The sequence below is a fragment of the Lepisosteus platostomus genome, chromosome 9, assembly GCF_059453375.1.
Source record: "Lepisosteus platostomus isolate fLepPlt1 chromosome 9, fLepPlt1.hap1, whole genome shotgun sequence".
Lineage (NCBI taxonomy): Eukaryota > Metazoa > Chordata > Actinopteri > Semionotiformes > Lepisosteidae > Lepisosteus > Lepisosteus platostomus.
The window spans coordinates 48,057,138-48,081,067 of record NC_142619.1 but is presented as its reverse complement, the minus strand read 5'-3'; the positions used below and the strand labels follow the sequence as shown (position 1 = coordinate 48,081,067).

The 23,930-nt window shown below is 35.1% G+C and overlaps 1 long non-coding RNA gene across 2 annotated transcripts; it reads left to right on the top strand.

Moving 5' to 3' along the window:
• The first annotated feature begins 8,739 nt into the window (after nt 1-8,739).
• LOC148655131 (uncharacterized) lies at nt 8,740-23,590 on the top strand. Of its 2 annotated transcripts, none has more exons than XR_015941194.1 (4): nt 8,740-9,119; nt 13,337-13,427; nt 16,909-16,977; nt 20,071-23,590. It is a non-coding gene; the product is annotated as an uncharacterized LOC148655131 (long non-coding RNA). The 2 variants fall into 2 exon arrangements; XR_015941193.1 differs by having other exon boundaries at nt 8,747-9,119; nt 20,074-23,590.
• Nucleotides 23,591-23,930: the final 340 nt, after the last annotated feature.

Below are 23,930 nucleotides of genomic sequence, written 5' to 3'. Positions count from 1 at the left end.
CTCAATCACAGCAACTCAACCTCAACATGCAACAAAAAGTGATGTAGTAGATAATCTATCACGTTTATTAATCAAATCTGTTCATTGTCTGAGATTCCTTGTTATGAACTGGTTTATTTTGTTTCTCTGTATACATCCATAATGTTAGAACATTACATTTGTACTAGATAGTTCTCATCAGGTGACACACTACTGGCAGTTAGAGCTGCTTCCTCTCACCTTTGGATCCTGGGCCAAGTTTTGGACAGGGGTGCTTCTGTGTGACGTTCAACAAACTCTCTTTAACAATCACAGTTCTCTTTCTCAATCTGACTTTTCAAAGTGCAGGTCTCTTTCTCAGATATTCATGCAATGATCATGCATTTCTTAAAGTTTGCTTTTACCATAATTCTGAAATTTCTAGCCCACTTCAGTACAATTGCTTTGGCTAAGATGGGAGAAGAGAACCTTGTTTCTCAAACAAAGTTTTTGAACCTTGTTTGGGAGCATGGATTTTGAAATCTGGATGACATGATCAAGCTGATGGTGATAGTTTCAGTGCTTATGGTGACTGCTTGGAAGAGCATGATATTTAAATCTGTAAAACCTTCTCCAAACAACATTTTAATATGACTTCAGTCCATTTAAGTGTCAGTTAAAATGTTGTCCATCAGCTCCATGAAGTAAAGTAAGAAAGTATAGCACACAAACTCAGTTACGGTGATATATTGGGCTGAGTTTGGTACTCTGTTTGTACCAAACAGTTTTGTAGAGAGTTTGGTTTCACTTTTGATATCACAATTTTCACACACCACTTCCTTAGGGGACCACATGCTGCACTTGCAGATTTTAGTCAATCCTGAATTTCTTTGTAAATGTCAGTGTCTGTGAAAGATAATTTCCAAGGTGTAGGAAGTGCTCTACTTTTTCAGGCACTCACCTTGAACCCAATAGATGGAGCTCTGGCATGTGTACTTAGAGGTTGCAGGTTGGAAATATTGGTCCTCTGAATTTTAAGTCTGTGTTCCTGTCTTCTGATAAGCCTCAGTAAATAAGTAGACAATTGTCTTGTGATCCATTTTTGTCAAGGCATCAAGCATCATCAGGGTAATGAAGATTGATGACCGCAGTTGGGATTGTTCTGGAGTTATTGAAGGGTAAACAACTTACCATGCATCTGGTAAGCCATCAACACTCCTATAGTGAGCTTGTCTGTAATGGAGCTTGACAAATCTTGACAAAAACAGACCTTGATCCAATGGAATGGACACCACGAGACATACAGTAGAGAGCTACAGTATGAAGGTCTTGTTCTGCTGCACTCATTCATTCACTAGAACAGCTGTTGAGATGTTCCAAGTGGTTTGTAACATGATACATGTCTGTACCACAAGTATATATAAATATATGTGTTTGTCCTATATAAGTATTTCTTCTTGTCTTCAAAACTTGCTAAAATGAAGAAAAAAAAATGTAATTCAGTTAAATTAGCTATAAGAATTAATTAATATTTTGTTGTTAATAGCCTTGTTTTAAGAAATACAGATTTCCCTTGATATGAACTGTCAGCTTCTTTACTCTGGTTCTATGAGCATGGTGAGCAATGCATATTTTTGTATAATAAACAAATTGCATATACAGTGCCTTGCGAAAGTATTCGGCCCCCTTGAACTTTTCAACCTTTTGCCACATTTCAGGCTTCAAACATAAAGATATAAATTTTTTATTTTATGTGAAGAATCACCAACAAGTGGGACACAATTGTGAAGTGGAACGAAATCTATTGGATTTTTGAAACTTTTTTAACTAATAAAAAAATGAAAAGTGGGGCGTGCAAAATTATTCGGCCCCTTTACTTTCAGTGCAGCAAACTCACTCCAGAAGTTCAGCGAGGATCTCTGAATGATCCAATGTTGTCCTAAATGACTGATGGTGATAAATAGAATCCACCTGTGTGTAATCAAGTCTCTGTATAAATGCACCTGCTCTGTGATAGTCTCAAGGTTCTGTTGAAAGCGCAGAGAGCATCATGAAGACCAAGGAACACACCAGGCAGGTCCGTAATACTGTTGTGGAGAAGTTTAAAGCCGGATTTGGATACAAAAAGATTTCCCAAGCTTCAAACATCCCAAGGAGCACTGTGCAAGCGATCATCTTGAAATGGAAGGAGTATCAGACCACTGCAAATCTACCAAGACCTGGCCGTCCCTCTAAACTTTCAGCTCAGACAAGGAGAAGACTGATCAGAGATGCAGCCAAGAGGCCCATGATCACTCTGGATGAACTGCAGAGAACTACAGCTGAGGTGGGAGAGTCTGTCCATAGGACAACAATCAGTCTTACACTGCACAAATCTGGCCTTTATGGAAGAGTGGCAAGAAGAAAGCCATTTCTCAAAGATATCCATAAAAAGTCTCGTCTAAAGTTTGCCACAAGCCACCTGGGAGACACCCCAAACATGTGGAAGAAGGTGCTCTGGTCAGATGAAACCAAAATCGAACTTTTTGGCCACAATGCAAAACGATATGTTTGGCGTAAAAGCAACACAGCTCATCACCCTCAACACACCTTCCCCACTGTCAAACATGGTGGTGGCAGCATCATGGTTTGGGCCTGCTTTTCTTCAGCAGGGACAGGGAAGATGGTTAAAATTGAGGGGAAGATGGATGCAGCCAAATACAGGACCATTCTGGATGAAAACCTGTTGGAGTCTGCAAAAGACCTGAAACTGGGACGGAGATTTATCTTCCAACAAGACAATGATCCCAAACATACAGCAAAATCTACAAAGGAATGGTTCACAAATAAACGTATCCAGGTGTTTGAATGGCCAAGTCAAAGTCCAGACCTGAATCCAATCGAGAATCTGTGGAAAGAGCTGAAAACTGCTGTTCACAAACGCTCTCCATCCAACCTCACTGAGCTCGAGCTGTTTTGCAAGGAAGAATGGGCAAGAATTTCAGTCTCTCGATGTGCAAAACTGATAGAGACATACCCCAAGCGACTTGCAGCTGTAATCGCAGCAAAAGGTGGCTCTACAAAGTATTAACGCAAGGGGGCCGAATAATTTTGCACGCCCCACTTTTCATTTTTTTATTAGTTAAAAAAGTTTCAAAAATCCAATAGATTTCGTTCCACTTCACAATTGTGTCCCACTTGTTGGTGATTCTTCACATAAAATAAAAAATTTATATCTTTATGTTTGAAGCCTGAAATGTGGCAAAAGGTTGAAAAGTTCAAGGGGGCCGAATACTTTCGCAAGGCACTGTATATATATAAAGATTTGAACATCATATTATATATATATATATTATATATGTTCTGATGATAACATTATATTCTAATGTTAATTTGTATAATATTCATATGATCTAATATTTTTAAAAGAATATAAACTAAATTTGTTCCTATTTTAACCAAAGCAGTACCATTATAAGCCAGCTATGTAATGAGGGGATGATCTATAGTTAGAGGTTGCTGAGTTTAATATGAGTGAATCACAGTTGCAACTTGATACAGCAACTTCAGGACTGAGTAATAGAATGTGAAAGTAGACATGCACACAATTAGATTTTGTCTACTTTCAAACTCTCTTATGGAAAAAAAGTATTTAAAACAAGGTTGGTACTTGCATATGGTATGGATAATAACTTCTGAACTAGTTTATCGATAGTACTTGAATGATCAATCGACAAGACGATTCTCCTACGTATTTACAATCCTGCGCCATACATTTAACATTTCATATGTTTAATGCACTGAATTAATTAAATTCAGTAAACTAGTTTAGATTTAAAATGTTAAAAACAAACACGATAAAGTTTTGCTTTTGTCTTGAAGTTCCATACAAAGTAATTAATATGCGTCTCTGTCTAGTTTACAATGAAGCATATATTAAGCATGTATTTATTCATTTTATGTATGTATCATTGAACATGAAAGGATAATATTTTATTTTTTTGTAGTGACTAAATAATAGATTTAAAAAAATAATCATTGACTGACGTATATACCTCAGGGAATTGCTAACCAGCCTGTGTGATGGATTCAGTTTCCAAGCTATAATTTAAATTAGTGTTCTGAGGTAATTAAGATAAGAATGTTGAGAAGAAATAATTGGTATTATGCTGGAGTAATTAAGATATAAATATTTTTAATTTTACAGTGCCTTCCTTAATAAATAATGTACAGTTTATAGATTGTATTCTCTCTTTATAGATTGTGCTTTCTCTGACATTTATTTCAATCTATAATTTATTTTTTCTTTCAAATCAACAACACATGCTTTATAAAGAGTGCATGAAGATAAAATGAATCAATTTTTTAAAAAAAGATGGTTATTTCTAGAAACACATTTTTAATACATATTTTAGCTTTTGCTATTTTTCCCAGGACAAATAGTGTTCGTACGTCTGGAAAACAAGGGTTAGTGAATTCTTCCTTTCATCTATAAGACCTACATATTGTTGTAGAAACATGACTTCATTCCCCTGGTTTTGAATAAGCTTTAGTAATGTTCCTACAGATGCTCCATGCTAAGCTCTGTTTACACAAGGCCTGTTTATAATAAACATTGCCTGTGCTGTCCTGAGCACAGATAATGACAGGAAAAAACACAATTGAAAAGCCCTCCAGCATCACATGACCAGGTCAGCAAAGGAAAGGAACACAAACTTAAGCAAGAGCAACTTCTGGAGAACTCACCATTAAATTATGATAATTGTATTCATTACAAACTAATAACAGACTTAAAAACACACTTTTACTGCCTACTTTTTTTTAACTAGGGAAATTATGTTAGAGGTACAGGTCTTAATAAAATCTTAAAAAATAATTTTTAATTTTTGCTTCTTTTCAGAGAGGAAGACTAATTTTTTGACTACTTATAGTCAGTCCCACAAACATTTGACATCCATAAATGATGAAGTTTTATTGAGGAGCAAGACATGTTAGAATACATTTTGTTTAAAATGTCCCTTTTGTATTAGCAAAGTGCAGGCCTTCCAGCTTAATCCTCTGTGCTTAGCCTTAACATCAACAACTGGTTTCAAGCACAGCTTTCACAGCATTATGCTACTGTAAAAAACTTGCTCCTCTTTTTTTTAAGAGAAGAGGCCTAGCCAATGCATGAAAGTATGTTTAGGAAACAGAAAACAGCAAACCTCCTTGTACCCCTAAGACATTTAATAATAGTTTCCTTACTTCTTCAGTTTGCCCTTAACTGAGAGGAAATCAAGGAATCAATCAAAGAATTGTTTGCATAATGAGTAAAATTCCCTATCTCGAAAAGAATGTGCAAATGTGAACAACACAGCACTCTTGTTTGCTAGAGTAGAAACCGAGTAATCGAGTGTCTTTGTCAGTTATCTGTATTAATCGAAAAAATTCCATTTCATCAGTTTACTGCGCATGTACGGTGAGCTAATGGGTTAACCAGAAGAGAGGGAAATATTTCACAACAGCACAGGTGTTACTAACAGTCTTCTTTGTAAACATGAATCCTCATAGTCCGATTGGACTGATGAGCTGATGCACTGTTTATGCCAAGGAAGGTTGTGGTAAGAACACTTGCAAGTTGTCAGTGAAGTTAATAAAGACTGCTGAAGCTTCTGCTTCCGCTGGTGGTTAACCCTGGGCGTTTGTGTCTTCTTAACTAGTACTGTGTAGGCAGCACCTGAATGATACTCTGCGCAGTGTCATAACAGCAAGCAAAGATCAAATGCATTTTTTTTAGTCATTGCACACTTTCCTTAGCAACTACAAACACGCATTTGAAAAAAAAAATCAGATCAATGCAATGTAGTTTGCAATCGAATTTCTTAATATCTTTTAAGACGGCGCGTCCTCTCTAAGTGAGTGCAGGGAAACATGAAATGTTTCAAATAAAAGTGTTCCAAACCACATTTTCACAAATTATTTTCAGGAGCCACTTCTCCAAGAGTTTTTAACCTTTATCCCTAAATTTTTTAACTGCCTGATTTGATTTAAGATTTTATACCGTAAGTGCACTTTTAACATTATGAACCTCATCTCAGGAAGAAAAGTTACCCACGGTAAAACATGATTGCTGTAAGATTGAGTAGTTATACCTCATGAGTCTAAAAATGAATCAGGCAAAACAAGATTAATTCAAACTATTCATTTTATTTTATGTGAACATAGCATATTTGTGTATTATATGCGGTTCTGTTGACTAGCATTATTTTCAAATAAAGAGCTTTTGTTGCCCTTTGTTCTTGAACTTGTTCGTGTTCTTGAAGAAATAAATTAACTTGGTTTGCACATTACAATCATTTAGGGACATGTCTGTCTAAGACCTACAGATGCTCCCACCTCATTCCCATGCATTTACAAGGTGACTTCACAATAGTGAAAAACCTTATTTGTCATGCTCTGAAATGAAACAGGCAGCCAGTGTATTGAATTGCTTCGTTTCTTTATTTCCCTGAAGGGAAAATCTATATATCCGGAAATGTTTTTTCTTCTTGTGTTGGGCTATACTGCCTACAACCACTATCAATGACATACTTCACGTTACCATGAAAAAATATCTTTGAGGTGTGATCATGCCTTAACAGATTACCTCCAATGTAAACTTGTGGACACATTGCTAGTTAGTAATGTGTATCTCTCATTCAGATAACTAGTTTATCTAGTTCTAGCATTATAATAGCATTAACATTAGCATTACTATAATAGCATTAACAGTTTTAATGGGTCTCGAATATAGAGTTTCTTAATTTTTAAGGAAACATGCACTAAACTACATTGATTACTTGTCTAATCCAAAACATTTTGAAAGCGTTTTTTGAGAAGGAACTGAAAACCCTAAGCGTTTGTCCTGGGAGCAACAGATCATCAATACTGTGGGCTTCATTGTGCTGTTCACAGCTAATCTAATACCAGTACCTTTGCCATGCTGTTTATTTTGTATAGATGTAGAAAACAAGATAACTAATTACAAACATAAAATACACATGCAAACATATGAATAAGAGTATAGGAACGTAGGAATATGTTTGTATTCCTAAACTTTAGGGAACTTCCTTTTGATTTCCTTTCAATTTTTATTTACTATTCCAAACTCTGCTCAGATAAAACATCTCACGGGATGAAAATAGTAGCAAAACAAATATTGTTTGGCACTTTAGATTGAAAAGAACCTACCATTGTGTTTGAGTTATTTAAGGTCATTTAAACTGTGGGAATGTCCCTATGCCTTCTTTTTCTGAGGGTGTACAATTTCTCAGACACTGATAAAAATATTCACATACAAAACCCTAAATACATTAAACAAGCAATTGTTTTCAGTTTACAATTCTTCTAATATATGTGGTCTTTTTTGGGAGACTACAGTGAAATGAGAACATTGTCAAAGAAAATCTGAAATATGAGATTATTATTTAAAACATAATCCACATTTTTACATGCAGAGTAATATTTAGCAAAGAGCCACACTTGACACCTACTTTCTATAGAGGAATCCTTCAGGTTCCTATCTGAATCCTCCAGAATTTGAAAGTATTATTTTTTGTGCAAAGCTTCGTTTATACCATCCTTGTTGTATTCTTCTGTGTTTAGTTTATAAAAAATGATAAACAACCGCTTTTGTTGCACATGCTTAAAGCTTCAGATTGCAACACTTCAGTGAGAGAGTGAACTATAGGTTGTACCTTGATTATTTCAATGAATATCTATCTGAAATGTAGTTACGGTAGTTTTTGTAGCTGAAACAATCAGAAACATTATATTGTTTTTTGCATTAAAAAGTAATTCCTTGAATTCTAAACATCAACTACCACTTATAAAGTCACTGGTACCTTAAGAATTAAATAATCAGAGTGTGTTTTTAATACGTGTTATTGTATTCCATGAGAGAACAAAACGAAATGAAAGGATTGTATACTTTGGAATTATTCCCTGTAATTCCGATGACTCTTTCATTGGTTGACATTATATCAACAAAGAGGCGCTGTAAGATTTTCAGGGCGGTTACGAAAAAAGGAGAACTTAACTGTGAAACACTTGTATCATTTTAAATTGTACGCTGTAACTTGGTTGGTCGAGGTTTGTTAATCCACAACAAACAAACAATCTTTAAACATGCTAGAAGAATTTTTGATGGAACACTAAATAAAACAAACAGCAAATAAACAGACTTTATACTACTGAATTTTGTACCTTGCAATTAAAATACATTCCCTTTTTATTCATCTTAAGACATTTGTTAATGATTTGTTGATTTTTTCTTTTGAATCAATAAGTCTATAAGAAATCTTCTCTACATGCTACCTTGTAGTTTAAGCGCCCAACGATGCTGAGTAACATAAAAGGTTTTACCTAGTTTCAATATCAATATTTTCTGGGACTTTATTCTTTGGTCGAGTAATTGTGGTTCCTGACAAATGTCAGTTTAGTGAATTTTTCCACAGAAATATATGCTTGAAACCAAAAACATTCAACAGCATTTGAGGGTTGTAAGAGTCAATTCTAGGCATCCTAAAATGCTTCCCATAGGCCAAATGCAGCCTGCGATGGCAGTCTTTAGGAAATTAATGCATTTCATGTGAATATGTTAAGTAATGTGATATGTCTGTGGTCCTGCAAACATTTCTAAATGTTCTCTATGTTCTCTTGGGAAAAATATGCATAATTAGAAGTCAGTTTAAGGCTTAAAAGTGAAGTGCCCATTGTGGTGCTACTGTTGCTTTAATATCGAAGAAATGCACACACAGCATGCATAGTTTGCTGTGATTTAAGGGTGCAGGCATAATAGCAGTTTCGATTTTTGTATGAAGCAATGCAAAGCAATTGTGAATTTCATTTGTGCCATTGTGGTGAAACATGAAAGCTGCAAATACAAACTGTTGTATCCGAGATAAGAAGAATAAATATGAGGAAACAATGTCCATAAAGATGAAAAAGTATTGCGCCTGACTTGCAAACATATGACGGCTGTGATGAAAGGCTACAATGTGAAGCTTCATTATGGGACAAGTCATAGCTCTTGCAATACATTTGTTGGTGATCAGCAAAAGCAGAAGCTGAAACTGCTCAGCAGGGTGTTTTCAAGAAGGTTTTTGGAGGAATTAAAGCTTTCTGGTTACAGCTTTTGAAGAAGAACAAATCATTTGATGATGGTGAGTTTATTAAATTCTGCATGTGATATAGTAGGCAGTTTATATAGTATGCTCGTAAAAATAAGGCTGCATTTAATGAAATTGGATTGTCAAAAATGAATTCCATATGGAGTAGAAGACATAGGTAACTTTCATCAGAAATAACTGAAAAATAATGCAGGAAAACTTGGGGTAGTTTCCACAGCATTGGATGAGACTAGTGACATCAGTAATACTGCTCAAATCGTCATATTCATTTGAGGAGTGACAGAATTTAAAATCTCTTATGAAGTAGAGTCCTGAAACATAACTAGAGGAATTAATATCTTGAATAATGTGTGTCGTGCACTGAACTGGAAGGAACACAAAACTGTCACGATGGGTGGCGCACCATCCATGATAGCAGGAAAAACAAGAGGTGCAGACATTATTTCACTACATTATGCACCAGGAAGATTTTGTTGCTCACTTCCTGAAGATGGAAGTCAACATGAAGGATGAAGCCAAATGTGCAGTGTTAAATTTTTAAGCCTAAATCATTGCCATTTTAAATGCTTTTCAGCAATCTGAAAATGAACTTGTAGATGCTGCTTCCTGTACAGCTCTTCGATGACTAAGCAGAGATGCAACTCTGAAGTGTTACATTGTTATGAAGAAACAAACTGCTAAACGTATTAATTAAAAGGGGTAAGGCTTACCTCAGCCAAAGACAACTGAATAACTAAGTGAGTTGGCAGCATCACCGTTATTCTCAACAAACTCACTTTGGTATAGCTGCCATGACAAAAAGTGTTCATATCTATTTACCAGAAAAAAAAAATCAAACTAAAGTTAAAGTAACTGAAGGATCAGTGTATCACACATTTCTAAGCAAAAGAGGTCCAGGAAGACAAAATCATCGTTTTGTACTCTCCACTCTTAAGGAAGTGCTTTCAAATCATGGAAAGCTTGTAGAAGGAATTCAGATAATGCTTCTTGAATTTCGGGTGCCATTTATCAAGATCCTTTAAAAAATGCAACATGGAAAGAGCTCGGACAGATTTGTAGTTAGAGCTCATTGACTTGGAGGAAAGTGCAGTGGCAAAGGTATTATATCATGAACAATGCCTGGCACAGTCCTAAGAAAAAGCCTATCAGCATACCCAGCAATTTGTCACCTTGCCCTTCAGATGGCTTCCATCTTTGCAAATATACAGTACAGTATGTGCAAGAAAAAACTTCTCCATCCTTAAATCAGTAAGTAGAAGGTGAGATCAAGACTGGCTAATCACCGTCTCAGTCCTTCAGACAGCAAAAACACGTTTTGAACTAGATTATCAGAAAATTAAGGAACAAATCTGGTGCATATATCCTCAAACAGAAACAAGGTAAGTTACAATAACAAGAAAAGAGGAGGAAGAATAGCAACTGTGTTTCAAGGCGCCACACATTACAACACAAACTTCAAATATTAAATGCTTAATATGCTTACGCATTATGTAGTTGTTTAGTGTTATAATTCCTAATAGTGTTTTAAAATAAATGCCACTTCAATTTAGCAGATAAATAGTGGGAGGGTTATGTTAAGTGTGATTTATTTATCACTGCTAAATAAGCACTGCTAATAACTTATCTGAACTTCAATAAATTGATTTGAAATAATATTAAATAATACTATTTTTTTCATATAGTGACATTAATAAAAGATTATAAAGGCTCTTTACAGTAAGAAGGGGAAAAAAGGAGAGGGATAAAGTTAGCATATTTAAAAACAGGAGTTTAGAATGTAGTAGAAGATATTGGTAGCCCACTGAGACCTGACAACATTTCTGATATGAAAACGTGAATTGCAGATTAAAGTGTCTTGAATACCAATTTACAAATTAATATGGAATAATCTATCAACACGCAGCTCAAAACAATTTTTGCATTTTATGAAACAAAAGACTTCACACATTTCACTAAAATATACTATACAAAATATATCTATTGATGTGTCATATTTAGTGTACTGTATATTCGATTTTTTTGCAAAAACTGTACTGTTGAAATATATTACTACAGAATTTTAACATCATCCCTTGATTAAAATCCTCTACTTTTATCTTTTATTTTTCTGTATTTTGGTTGCATTTTATATTGTTTGCACGTGATGTCTAGAAACACGTGTTAACATGAACACTTTGTCAAACAAAGTCGTTTTCACTTCTATTACTTAAGATCTGTGTTTCCCATTTTATATTTGTAGCTTATTTTTGCTATTTGTAACACTCTGCACATGTTTGTGTCATCTGCCAGATGTTTGCCCAGTCTTAATTTTTTATCTACATCTTTTTCAATTTCCTTTGAGGGTAACTTCTACAGTGTTGCTAATTCTTGTATATTTGTATTAAAATATACTAGTTTATTTACTATGCCTTCATTAAGACTATTGATATAAATTAGACCAGTGATCTTAATCCCTGTGTTCCCTAATTACATCACCACAATTTGGGCTTTCACCCCTTAAGACCAGCTACATGCAGTGATTTATAAAAGGCATGGAAACCGAAATACATCGCATCATATTAACTAGGTAATTAATAGGAATTTGACGGCTACGTACAGGGAGAATTTACAAGCCTTGTGAATGTATTTACATTATATGCCAGATAACAGTGGTTGTAGTCAGAAATGTACCATTTTTTAAAAGAGAACAAAAATAAAATCGTATCTTAAGGTTTTATGATGTATAGTCTGTGTGTATAAAAAAGACAGTGTGATGACTGAGACCACGTTTGGAGGCCAAAGCGTCATAAGCAATATTGATAAGGTGTCATTTGCAGACAGCAAGACATTACATTTAAACAGCTCTAGAGAAGCAGAGAAGCTGTTTCTTTTCATCAAAAAAGAAACCTTCATCAGGACCTAAGCAGTGTGCACTTTCTAGCTAAAAATGATTTTTAAGCCTGTGATTTTCTGCTTATGCAACATGTAAAGCATTCTGGATCTATTCAACATTTATGGAAATTGCCAAAAAATCCAGTACCTCCTTGAAAAAATGAATGCATTGGAGAAGGAACTGAAGGACCTTAAAGGGCTGCAAGAGACTGAAGATCCAATGCTCAGGAATAAGTTCATCATGAAAGTTCAGAGAGACAACAAAGAAAAAAAACTGAGAGAGAAAATCTGGTCCCAGATGTAAATGAAAAAGTAAATGAATTTCACCAGCCCATTCTAACATTACCATATAACTTCACATCACCATACACATTTTCTCCATTCCAGGATCTGGAATCAACTTGGAAACCCAGTATCTCCCATTGCAGGTCCTGAAAGGCCATCACTCTCAGATTTAATATGGTCTCAAATTCAAATGTAGACATTCCTGAAAAAAGGAGAAAAGTAGTGGATGTTGGAAACTATTCTCAGGATTACAATACCTGAGACATACATTAAATACCATAACATTGGAAGTAGGCTATTTCCCTGGAGCTGAGGTGGTTTACATTGCCCATAGAGTTGACAGGTTCCAAGCAAATGCATGTGACAAACCAGTTGCTGTTGTCCATGTTGGGACAAATGATATTCACATGAATAGCACACATTCCATCTGCAACAAATTGTTCAAAACACATTGAATACCTTGGAAAATATTTCTCATAGATATTAAATGCACCATGCCAAAAAGAACAACTTCAGGTCCTAAAGGGGAACTGCAGGCCCACTTTAATAAATTCATTGAACAAAATAAATTAATTGACGTTATACAAAGATTTTACAAATTTCTAATTAGTAAAATTAGGCAAACTTTGTGAAATTACCGTAAATTGGTGTGTTGTTGCAAACTCTGATTTGAGTTCCCAAGAATTACGACATGCCCTTCCTGCTCATTACTAATGTAATTTGATGTACGAGCAAATAAGAACAGGTTGTGCAGCAGACATTTCACCGCAGAAACGTTCCAACATGATCTTCATGCAGACTAAGTAGCATTTGCCAGCAAAACCATCTTGGAATCAAATGCTATATTTCTATTGGAATAGAAGAGATGTATTCACAAGCCTATTTATTTACAATATAATAAAGCTGTAACACATCACACATGACATGTTGCCTCATTCTGAATCACACAATATGGCACTGTGCATACCTTGAACTTTAATCTATTTTGTAATATAAATTGGAGGTTTTATAAGTTACTGTGTACATTTTACTTTTATTGTGGTTTGAAATGCACTTATACGCTGATTCTTTCTAACCCTTAAATCTAAAAATAGTATTGCAGCTCCCGTTAAATTCATTGGAACAACATATGGTTGAGGACGGGGAAGAAGGAAAAGTTTCCTGTGATAAAGATCATTTGTACAGGTATGAACAGTTGCATCTAAATGAAATGGGAAACAGCTATCTTTGTGAAGTGAAATAAAAAAACACTTAAATTAGAATGGAAGGGGGGAAGAAAACAAAGACGTTCTAAACAAAAAGTGCACAGGGTGTAAAGTAAAAAAAAGGATTGAGAAGAAAAACAAAAGCAAAGAAACAAGTGTTAACACTTCAATGCTAGGAACTTGGAAACAAAATACAATAGAAGCTATCGCATTAGCAGGTGATTATGATGTAAAATGAATCACAGAAATGCAGCTAACAGAGTGCAATAGTGATGAATACAACATTAGTGGATACAATGCATTTTGGAGAGAGGAAAAATTGAAGAGGGGGAGGTGTAGCACTAAACATCAAAAAGAATAGTCAGACTCGTGAGCTTAGCCTAGAGGAATTGATGATCTCAGACACTATATACAGTAGTTCAGACTTACATTTGAAATGCATAATGTTAGGAGTATGCTACAGACAAGGAAACCCAGATATATTTCGATGTTGTATAATAAAATTAACAACTTCAACTATCCTTACACAGAATGGGAAAATCCAAATGAATGTCAGCTGCAGAAACAGAAATAGTAGATATTCCTTACTAAATGCTTTCTTACTCAGTTTGTCATTCACCTAGGGAACAAAAGGGAATGACTGTATTGACATATTGTGTTCAAATAAGACAGAGTGAGGAAAACACATTTGAATATTTAGGGATTTGTGATTATATATGGTATGCTCTGAAGGGTTGGTGTGGTGGCTCTGTGGCTAAGGATCTGCGCCTGTGCCTCTGCCAGTTCGTATCCCAGCAGCCATCAGAGGAATACTACTCCGTTGGCCCCTGAGCAAGGCCCTTAACCCCAACTGCTCCAGGGGCGCCTACGCTCTGACCCCAGGCTTCCCTCTCTGTCCGTGGGTCTCATGGAGAGCAAGAGACAAGAAATACAATTTATTGGCCTAATACAAGAAATTGTATATTGACAATAAAGTGATCTTATCTTATCTATACTTTGAAAATATACAGTACAGGGACCTGAAAATGTATAATTTTTTGGAAATCAAGACAGATTCTAAGAGAAGGAGATTCAGTGGTGATTGATGACAATCTTTGAAAAGATTTTGCTTGAAACACAGAACACTTATCACAAGTATAAGTGAATGAAAATTTAGAAAACAGTAGCCCAAATAGTTTAATACATCAATAAAGAAAAAATAAGGAGAAACAAAGCACTTTACTAAAGTATTAAAAATAGGAAAATGATGCTGTAAAAAGAAAGACCAAAGGCCAAAAAATTAGTAAGAATATTAAAATAAATTGTATTTCATATTGTATTTTTGTATTTTGTACAGCAAGTGACAATACAAAACCTGATGTATTCAAAGAATATTTCAGAAAGGTGTTTAGAAAGGAAGATATCAACAGCAAGCTCTGGCTGAGGAAGGACAAGGTTATTTATTTAATAGCTTTTACATAGTAGAAGAATAAGTGTTCCAGATTTTAACCAGATTAAAAAATCCCTAGGGCTTGATGTCCTTTTACCAATTGCACTTAAGGAGACAAAAGACCAATAAAATAAATGAATACAACATTATTTCAACAGTCATTCAAAACAGGGGTACTACCCCTATTTGGAAATAAGACCCTACAGAAGAGTCAACGAGGTTTAAGAAATAGTAGATCTCAGTTAACTATTTTGCCTAAGTTCTTTGAACGATCATCAATACGTATGGACTGATGCAGAGTGTATGGAATGGTACCCTGTCTTTAGATACAAAATGGAAAACATTGAACTTGGAAAAGCTACTTATGAGAAAAGCTTAGGTGTTTGAGTGGAGGGAAAGCCATACATACAGTATCAACCAGCTCATTTGGTTGTGTTATTCACATTGATGTGGATTACTCATTGATGTGAATTGATGTATCTCATCTCATCTAGGCGTGCCTTGAAAGAAGGCAGGGTATTAAAACTATTAATAAGTTTGTCTGTGTAAAGAAGTGTCTTCTGTTCTCAGTTTTAACTTGCATCCAGTTTTGCTGCTCATTTTGAGAAAAAGCCATAGGGTTAACTTTGTCAATGCTTTTGATTTTGAATACTTGAATGAGGTTCCCGAATGGTTGGTCTTTATTTTGGGTCTTTGTCAGAGTAACAATGCAGTTTTTGTAATGTGGAGACCAAAATGGAGACACAAAGTCTAAATAATATCTTAGTAGTACATTGTACAATTTTATGCTTCCCTGTTAATCCGGGACACATTTAGACTAATAGTCTACATGTGGTTTCTGTCTGGGTTGGGTTAATGAGCAAATTCAACAATATGAATATGTGAAAAATCCCATTGTCTCACAGGCTATTCAGCCAAGTGTCAACTGTCCTTATGTGATGCACACATTATAAGAAAAGAGTATAGGATACTGTTTTAGTTTAGTTCTGCTTTAGAGTTCAAGAGGAAGCAGAATGTAAGCTTTTTGATGCTGGTATCCTTGAGTAAATCAAATGATCATTGAGGAAAAAAAAGTAATTAAAGCATTCTGTTGATAAAGAAGCAAAGGAACTTCTTTACTTCAATAGTGGCTTATCCTGTTTTAACGTGTCTAAAACACCATTCCATAACAGTTGCTATACGAATCTCTCTTTCAGAGTAATGTCTTAGTAGGGCAAAGGGTTTCCTCATCAGTATTGGGTCATTTTAGTATACCTGACACTGATGTTCTGAAGGGGCTAAGTGTGGCTTAAAACTAATTAATCGCTGGAGCCTGATTATATTTTCCCAGTCATACCTAAGGGAAGGAGAAATGTTATACATGGCTGGGATATTTCAACTCTCTAGGGATTGGAACTACTCACTCCAATCTAAAAATGCAATGACCTGGTCATTTAAAGGGTAAAAAACCCTAACCGGGATTCAATATTTCAATTAGTTTTACTTCTGAAAATAGTAAAGTTAAGGATGTGATAGTGAGAATTAAACGAAGAATAAAGACAAAACAATGGCATTTTAAAATATAGTCAGCACAGATTCTAAAAGCAATCACCACTTGTTTAATTTATTAGAATCCTTTTACAGTATATATAGTGTATATAAAGATGCAAAAAACAAATTGAACATCTCCAATGAATTTAATCAAATATGTTAAACATAGATATCAAACAAAATATCAAAAGAAAATTGTGAAAGTTTTAAACATGACATTATCAAAATGAAAACAGTGGTTTTGCTTGTTTTTTGTGAATGGGTTTTATTACTTTACTTCATAAAAAATTAGAAGAAAAAAATGTAACCAAACGACACCTTTGTATTCAACCTAGACTATAATAGAGGATTTTACAGTGTTGATTGCTGTATTACAATCGTTTGACCGCCTCAGCATTGTGGATCCAAATGGTAGAAAGATCCATTTACTGTAAATGACATTACGTTAAGTCCAAAAATGTACAGGACTTCAAAACAGTACTAATGTTTGTTTGTTTTTCAGCTGCAGTGAAACCAGCCAACCGAATGTATTCCTGCTACTACAAGAGGCCGAGATCCAAGTTTTTATTTGGTAAAATTATTCTTTCAATTTATAGTGCTTTTTATTAATGTCATTTATATATAGGAAGGGACCTACTACACCAACTACTAAAGTGTAGCACTTACCTTGGTAATGGTTGACAACAATTATGCACCAACAGTCGCACTATGCAGCAATTCAGTTCGATAAGAAGCAATTGCTCCAACAATGGAAATAAAGGAGTGTCTGTACTTACCCAAAGTGGAACTTAAACAGGACACTGGGCTTAACAATTCTCCTCCAAGATGAACATCTCATGAGAAGGGAAGCACCTCTTACAGGACAGTGTTCCTGATCACCTTAATGGGGCATTGACTTTGGAAGTCAATGAATTTGATAGTCCACCAACACCACTTGCATCAACAATCTCATTTTTCCTTTAAGGCCTCCCTGTCCTGAGTGAACAGGTCCAGTTATTCTTAGATTCTGGGAACTGTTGAGATCAGGTTAATGATGCAAGTAACAAGGCTTTCTCTTATCTGTTATATGTGTAGAACTTAATCTGTCCTAAGTGAAGCTGACAAAAGAAAGTATTTATAAATACCCATGATTCAAGATTTTGAAAAATATGAAAGTGGTAATACTATGGTTTCCAGGACATTTCCATCAATTGCCTTGTATTAATTAACTGGGTCATTATGAGGACAAAATGCAAATGACAATGTCTAAGTGTAGCACAAGCATAATTTAAATCTTGAAGTCTATAGGAAGAGACAGCCTTTCTGCTGTGAAAAATTATAAACTAATATATAGGAGTTCAACCAAAAAGACAAGAAAATGTGTCCAAATGTTCACGTCTGTCTGGTAGTGGGCAATCAGCAACAACCCTCAAAATCAAGATACCTAAACTGTTTGACTAGTAGCACAACTGAAGTTTTTCTCTTTTGCAAAATTTAGAGACATTATTTATTGTTATTATTGTTGTTACAACCCTAAGTGTCTAGGGGTTAAGGGGTGTAACATTTAGTATAATTCTTTTGGAAGCAGGTGGGTTCTGGTGAGGGACTAGGAAGCGTGATAACAAGGGTAAGGAACTAGAGTGGTGGCAAAGAAAAGAAAATAACAAACAAAATGGAGCTGGCTAGGAAGGTAAGGGAAAGCTAACCTGACTACAAAAGAAAACCCGAAACACAGTGTCTTCGGTGTCTTCAACACCTTAGCTAACCTCCACTGACTACCCAAAACCATACAAGACAAACGGCACTCACCCGTACTAAACTAGTGTTACTAACACAAAATCAACTAAGTGTGTAGAATGTACCCAACAACCTAAACTAACCTTATACACAAGTTCACACAAAAACACAAGTGAACCAGGAATACAAATAAGGGAAAACACGAGTTATCAACAGGAACATGGTACAAAGAACACAAAAGTTGAACATATAACACGTTAGGGCAAGGTAATGGCAAAACAAGGATGAACACACAAACAAACAAAAGTACAAAGAAACTAACAGAAACCAACAAAACAACAAAGCCGAAGCTATACAAAAATACACACACACAAAGAATAACAAACCAACAAAGCCAAAGCGATAACCAAAACCAAGTAGGACCAAAGTCAAACAAAAGGCCTCCCCTTCCCAAAAACCTCCATGTTATATACTGAATAAAATGTAGTCTGATTGGCTGAGAGGCTGATTGATGATGACATCATACTGAAACAGTGGTGTGATGGTGGGCCAATGGGGGAGGGAGAACAATCAAGGGTCAGCAGTGTGGAACATAAAAAAACACACACAGACCAGACACTGGGACGTAACAATTGTATTAAACTATTATCTATTTTATCCAAGACAGCTGTTAGCATAGATAATAAATGAAGCAGGAATGGGAGATTGATATTTTTGAGTTAAAAGAGATTCCTCCACGCATCATCATACTTCCACTGCCTCACCAGCTGGCTTGAGCAACGCAATGAACAGTATAACACTCAGTATAAAGTCTCCATCAATGAAGTCTTATGTCAGTCTATCAAGGTTAAAATACATATTAAATAATGGATAAAACACTCCACCGATTATTCTGTAAATACCTTGTACTGTATGTGCTCTGGACCACAGGAAAAGGTGATTTTGTCTCAGCCATCAGTATATTTCTACTGAATGGACTTCGAGGATGGAGATAATTTTCATGCCGACAGCAAGCAGCTGTCATTTTGCGGAAGTACAAGCGATTTCTTCCTGGAATTTCTTGTGCCGAAGGCACTGCAGTCTGAAAACAATTACACCAATGGTTAAGATGGATGTGAGACTGGTTATGGGCTGTGCGATGAACTTATGCCTCTTTGGATGTGGCCTGTCCCTCACAAAGTCAGTTTGCTATTTTTTCTGGACTAGTCTATTGATGTCTAAGGAAGGATACCTCATTCTCCAGACATCTATTATGCCAGAAAACAAATAAGATCTGCATTGCTCAAACATAGACATATGTAGATTCTTAATCAACTAATTTGGGAACTGTTTACTCAAATATCAAATACTGAGCACTGGGCATTTTTATTTTAATGAAATCACATCAATTGAACAGGGTATTTTGTTATCCAGAGATATATACCTTTGTAACAATGTTTACAAATAAGAGGGGAACATTTTAACCAAATGGTTCCTTTGGTTATTAAAGTTGTTTGATAAAAGGATCTCATTCAGACATTTCTTGAAAGAAGCTAAGGTATCATCTTAAATAATGTGTCTTAACAGTCCATTCCAGTATTCTTACAATAATTACTACAAAAAATACCTAGTTTCTTTTCTAGTGCTTTTTCTAATAGTGCCATGCTTATGTTCCACTGCTGATTCTGGTGAAGTCCATTGGGCTGAATTTCCTGGTAGCTTTGAGGTTTGTTAATACTATACTGAAATATAGCAGTTAGTCTTTTATTTTCAGGATTAAAAAGATTTAAATCTTTTTGCCTTTCAGTTTACTGCTGTATATAGTCTCATATTCTGTTTGCTTTTCTATTAATTTCCCACATTGTCTAGAAGATGAAAATGTCTTTTCATAAGCTTCTTCAGGCTAAGTGATTTCCATATTATATACTAGAGTTTATGTATATATATTTTGTTTATGTTTTTCTACCAGCAGCACCCTGAAGTTGTCTACACTAAACATCATCTGTCAGGTGCATCTTTTGCGGCTTCCACTGGGATTGAAAATCCTCCATTTTGGATTGTTTATAATAATTATTGATTATTTTGATAACTATAACAGGATATATAGTATTCATACTGTATAACTTAATGTATAACTATATAACTGTATAACTGTTTAGTAGAGTAGTACTCCTAATACAGATTCTTGAGGTACATCTCTCCTTAAGCCAATGTATTCACTATTTATATAATTATGCACCATATTAGCTACACATACAACATTTATTCATTGCACATAATTATATATTATTTTCCATATCAGAGAAGAAAGTGAACAGATCATTCAATATGCCTCATAGTTCATCATTGTTGAGATGCCCTCTTTGTTATTCTTTAAAAAATTAAAAAAACTAAAAAAAAATACATTTTAAGTTTAATTTAAAAAACTGTTCCAATGACAACTGTATAAAGATGGTGTTGTAATGATCAGGTTAAACTAGTTTTATGAAGTGTATCTGAAGCCAGAAAATGTTGATTAAATCTTGAAATATCAGATGTATGCTGTATTACTTTCACCGATAAGAAGGACTATCAAGAACCTAATTGTCTGTTTATTTTTAGTCAGCCACTATATTTAATATCTGTGTAATTAAACAAGTCTTGAAGTTTAATTTGTGCATCACAGGAACCATCAATTGTAGTTTTCTGTGAGTCTCAGTACTAAGTACTTATTGTTTCAGCTTACTGTATGCAGCATGCAATGTTTCTTGTTTTTTAATAAAACCAGGGGTCATTAGAGTTTTTCAGAAACATAGCGCTGTATCTGTTACCATCTGCTCAGTTTTATTATCCTTCTATACTAATAATGTTACAGATAAGAGGGTCCTTTAAACCAACTGCTTTATTTAAAACATCCAACTAATGGCTAAGATGTCCTGTAATAATTAAATAACATCTACTGATAAAAGAGGGCTTGGTCTCATTTAAGGATCCTCTTCTGAAATGTTAGATAGCAACTCCAGGCTCATTTTATTGAGAAAAGTGAATGTTCACAAACAGGCCACAAAACACTGTTACGATCAGAAAATAAGATTGCAGGAAAAAATCAATTGCATTGTGGTCAGTATTAATCTCCCATCAATATAGGCAGTATCTTTTACTTTTCATGGTAATTGCCCTAGTGATCTCCTAAAGTGGCTCTCAAGTGCTTAGAGGGCCTGCTGATAGCATCTTATCAAGGCCTATAGGAGTGTTGTCAAGGAACATCCAGGAGTCCAGCCTACTCAGGGAAAATGTACTCTGTACAATGTGCCATTTACTTTGACAAATGATACTGGGGTGTCAGAGGCGTCAGTTTATATTTGCTCAGTGCATATTTCTTTGTTAATACAGAGTGGTCTCACTCACAGACTTTCTCTAGCATTATTTTTATGCAAGATAGACTTTCTTTCACACAGACTCCAGGGTTCAGCGAAAGAAAATAGGCCTGACTCCACTCGCCACTTAAGGAAGTTATGTTAGCTATTGCACTCTGAATGTCCCAGAGCTACTCCTGGCTATTCTCAGGCTTTGCAGAACTCTGTGTGCGACGTGCAGAGAATGGCATCTAGAAAAAAAACATCCCTTTGAGCATATTTGCAAGTTTTAACAGTGAGGCTTCAAAAGGCATTTATCCCACGCTTTTGCTTTTGCCTAAAGACCTTAGTGCTCATGTACATGAGTATGACAAGTAGTCCTTTCATAACTGGATAGCTGAATACAGGAAATTTATACAACAACCATAATACCTACTGCATCCAGAGAAAACTTTCTATCTTCCAAAATTAAACTTGGAACCTTGAACGTTTATTGGTATAAAAATGTAAATGTATTTTGGTTAATTTATGTAAATTTCCTCAACTACAAATAGTTTCACTTCTTTAATTCTGCTACTGAAAATGATATTAATACTAAGGATTTTTATAAATGTGTGTGCACCATTAAAGAAAGGAGGTGGAATTTCAACTTGAATGTCAGATATAACAGAAATAGTTACGCTTTGAAAAATTGGGAGGTTTCTGTCATTTTATCATTTTATCTATACTTAATTTCTTTTCAGGTGTTTAAATAAGAGTCAAAGTAAGTCTTGACTCTGAAAGCTACAGTATAATGTAATAACAAAAATGTCACCAAGTGAAAAACATCACATTTTTGTTATAGTAAGAAAGCATAATGAATGCATTAGAATTACTAACTATAACACTTGGCAACTAAATTAAGACATCTGAACAATGTACAGTAGAAATGCTTAATGTGAGTTTTCTTCTCTTTGAAGTGGTAATTATGCCTCCAGCAATATCCAGAGAGTTTTTTAAACAGATGTTTTTTATAGTTTACAGTGTGGACTGATGGAAGAGAACACTATCCGCTATTTATCCATCGTCCAGGTACAACAGAACAGAAGGCAGTGTTTGGTTACCCAACATTAGGTTTGGCAGCATGCCTTAACTGTGTGATTCAGAAGCCCGTCCTCAGCTGTTTTGTGAGATAATTAATTCCAGTATCCTACTAGGCTGAATTGTGAAGCTGTTTCATCATGCAAGCCACATTCCACATGAGGCGTGAGATATGACCACCATTTACTTCCATAAAGAAGCTGCTGGCCTGGAATGCATCTCTCAAGAGCCATGGGTGATGCTTTAGATCACAGTCCTACCCTGCCTATTGATAAAGTGGGCTGTTTAAGGATGAGGGTAAACATATGGCATGCTTGCTTGAGGCTTGGATTTACCCTCTAAGAACTGTGTAACACACCACATATTTACAGGGAGGATTTCATTTACACAAAAAGACTCAAGTTCAATCAATCAAGAATAAAAAAACCCCGATTGCTAACGTGAAAGAACAACAACCCTTAGTGATCTTGAATACGTCTGGGAAATATTGGAAATCAAACAACATTTACCTGTAAGAGCATTAAACGATACGCATAATTTCAAGATGTATCACTTTATTATACAATGTGATACCAAAAAATAAAGACATCTTTTTGAAAGAGTGTTGATAGTGATTTAGATTTCTTGTTACTATGTTGAAATGTAGTCATTTTAATACTCCTTTTTATTATATACAAATATATCATATATTTAAAATATTTTTGTTTTCTATACAATGAAAAATTGCCCTTTGAAATCTGTATTTTAAACTACTTGTGATTAGCCAATTCTGTTCCAACTAAAGCTGCTTATCCCATTAAGTGTAACAGTTCTAAAAATACTTGTGTAATGCCAATATAGATTTCTTTAAAAAATGTTTCTAACAATTTAAATGTATTTCATTGCATTTGCTTTTTGATAAACCACTTTTTTTCTGCCCATGGTCCTTGTGTGTAAGATGAATACTGTACACTAATACTATTTTAGAAATGTCATGAAAAGAGCATAAAAAGAGTCTGGTTTATGATTTTTCACCTCCAGAGAAAGTCTGTGGTTTTGATTGTATTCCATTTATTTATTCAGCAGTCAATCACATTAAAAATCCCAAGATTCCAGATGGAAGTTTTTTTATTCTTATCCGCATTTTAACTGCCAGTCTCTAAACTGCTAGGAGCGCAGCTTTACATACCAGCTTCGCACTCATCAAAAGCAGGCAATCGGGGCTAAATCAGCATGCAAAATGCCACTCAACCTTGGGCCTTTATTAAAGTTTGCAGGGACTCAATTTGAGATAGCGATCATTCCTATTAAAAAGCGAAATGTAAGATAGTTTTTTATATAAATCTCTGGGTGGAATGGAATTGTTAATCAGCATAGGCTGATGTGATTTCTCTGTCACAAATCCTGCCGAGGGCTCAGAAGCGGCACTTTACCA